Source organism: Halyomorpha halys, unplaced genomic scaffold, assembly GCF_000696795.3.
Source record: "Halyomorpha halys isolate HHAL.00 unplaced genomic scaffold, Hhal_1.1 Scaffold142.1, whole genome shotgun sequence".
Classification (NCBI taxonomy): Eukaryota; Metazoa; Arthropoda; class Insecta; order Hemiptera; family Pentatomidae; genus Halyomorpha; species Halyomorpha halys.
In genome coordinates, this window is record NW_027113471.1 from 781,498 (window position 1) to 784,156 (window position 2,659).

A 2,659-nucleotide genomic window follows, 5' to 3' on the forward strand; every position below is an offset into this window, starting at 1 on the left:
CTAACATGTGCTCCAACCCTTCATTAGGATAATCCGCCTAAAACGGGGTAAAAAGGACGCAAAATACAAAATAAAAAAAACCTTCTAAAGTTTATTGAGCAGCCCTACAGCCAATAGATTTTCGATTAAAATAACAAAAATAAAAAATAAAGAATTTAAACATTTAACTTTTTTTAAAGCATTTTTAGTAATTCTATAGAGCTAAAAATATTTGAAGATGCTTACTAAATAATGTTACCACATCTTGTTTCGCATGTACTGCAGCTTGTGAAATGGCATAACTCGCGGGCCTCACAATTCCAAAAAGAAGGCACGAAAATCAGAAATAAATATAGTCTCATACCTCTACCCTTGCCCAACATGTTCCCCTCTTCAGCCTTAACATGTTCCCTACTCCAGCCCTAACATGTTCCCTACTCCAGCTCTTACATGTCCTCCACTCCAGCTCTAACATGTCCTCCACTCCAACCCTTCATTGAAGACCAATGTGCAAGTCTTTTTGGCTTCTCATGTTCTAGTAGCTGCTTATCTCCTTCATTATGTTCCTTCTTCCAAGGCTTGAATAGATTGGTAACCTTTGAGGCAGAGAAGGGCAAAAATTAGCTATGGATAAAACTACAGCTGGAGTTGTAGTTATTCTTATTCATGAATGAAGCATTAATAAATAAATATCTTATCCATGACAGTTTCAGCTATCAGCTTCATCTATAACTATTTTTTGCCCAACTCTGTTTTAGGAAAATCCGCCTAAATAGTGGAAATAAGGATGCTAAATAGAAAAAAAAACAAAAAACATTTTAAAGTTTATTGAGCAGCCCTACAGCCAATAGATTTTCGATATAAATAACAAAAATAAAGAATTTAAACATTTAACTTTTTTTAAAAGCATTTTTAGTAATTCTAAAGAGCTAAAAATATTTGAAGATGCTTACTAAATAATGTTACCACGTCTTGTTTCGCATCTACTGCAGCTTGTTAAATGGCATAATTCGCGGGCCTCACAATTCCATAAAGAAGCCACGATAACAGAAATAAATATAGTCTCATAATTCATTGAACAATAGCAAGCAACTGTATCAGTTTATATGAAAAAAGGTTGCTTATAAACTTGAGTGCATGGGAGTAATCGATTCATATAGATTAGTCAAGTCATTAAAGGAATTAGGCCTGGATAAGATGGATCTCTTTTAAGTCAATACGTCGACAATTTTAGTTCTTTTATTTTACAAAGCTGTCAACAGCGCATCAACTTACTTCACCTGCAATAGGTAATAGATACCTGATGAAGGCATGTAACACCGTTTGTCAAACTTTTTGTTGGTGGTGAAATCCTGTTGGAAATAGCTTAATAGCGGAACAGCTGCATTATCATTGGACACAAATAAAGTGATCCGCGATTTCAGCCAAATCTAAGAAAGGCTACACAACACATTTGGAAGCTTTGTAGAAAATCTCAGATGGTAAGCTTCAAAATATCTCGAATTGAATATCCCTGAATTATCTCGCAGGATAATAATGCTGGGAATGTCTATGTTGCACCATACTTTCTTATATGATTATTGCGTGTACACATCTTTGTCAAATAAAATAACTAAATTTATCAATGTTTTGACTTAAAAGAGATCCATCTTATCCAGGATTATTATTCTATTAATGACTCGACTAATCTACATGCATCGATTATTCCCACGCACTAAAGTTTATAAGCAACCTTTTTTCTTATAAACTGATACAGTTGCTTGCTATTGTTCAATGAATTATGAGACTATATTTATTTCTCTTTTCGTGCCTTCTTTTTGGAAGTGTGAGGCCCGCGAGTTATGCCATTTCACAAGCTGCATTAGATGCGAAACAACACGTTCTTACATTATTTGGTAAGCATCTTCAAGTATTTTTAGCACTATAGAATTAATAAAAATGCTTTTGAATAAAGTTGAATGTTTAAATTCTTTATTTTTTTATTTTTGTTATTTTAATCGAAAATCTATTGGCTGTAGGGCTGCTCAATAAACTTTAAAAGGTTTTTTTTTTTTATTTTGTATTTAGCGTCCTTATTTCCACCATTTAGGCGGATTATCCTAAAACAGATTTGGGCAAAAAATAGCTGTAGATGAAGCTTATAGCTGAAACTGTCATGGATGCGATATTTATTTATTAATGGTTCATTCATGAATAAGAATAGTATCCATGACAACTCCAGCTGTAGTTTTATCCATAGCTAATTTTTGTCCTTCTCTGCCTCAAAGGTTACCAATCTATTCAAGCCTTGGAAGAAGGAACATAATGAAGGAGATAAGCAGCTACTAGAACATGAGAAGCCAAAAAGACTTGCACATTGGTCTCCAATGAAGGGTTGGAGTGGAGAACATGTTAGAGCTGAAGTAGGAAACATGTAAGGGCTGGAGTAGGGAACATGTTAGAGCTGGAGTAGGGAACATGTTAGGGCTGGAGTAGGGAACATGTTAGGGCTGGAGTAGGTAACATGTTAGGGCTGGAGTAGGGAACATGTTAGAGCTGAAGTGGAGGACATGTTAGAGCTGGAGTGGAGAACTTGTTAGAGCTGGAGTGGAGAACTTGTTGGAGCTGGAGTGGAGAACATGTTAGAGCTGGAGTAGGGAACATGTTGGAGCTGGAGTGGAGAACATGTTAGAGCTGGAGT

General features: G+C 35.5%; 1 long non-coding RNA gene across 1 annotated transcript in view; it reads left to right on the forward strand.

The window, feature by feature from the left end:
* Positions 1-1,343: 1,343 nt before the first annotated feature.
* The window catches only part of LOC136796643 (uncharacterized), a 3,952-nt gene continuing 2,636 nt past the window's right edge, over positions 1,344-2,659 (forward strand). Inside the window, exon 1 of the long non-coding RNA XR_010844403.1 lies at positions 1,344-1,874. This is a non-coding gene — a long non-coding RNA (uncharacterized lncRNA). The remainder of the gene's footprint in view (positions 1,875-2,659) is intronic.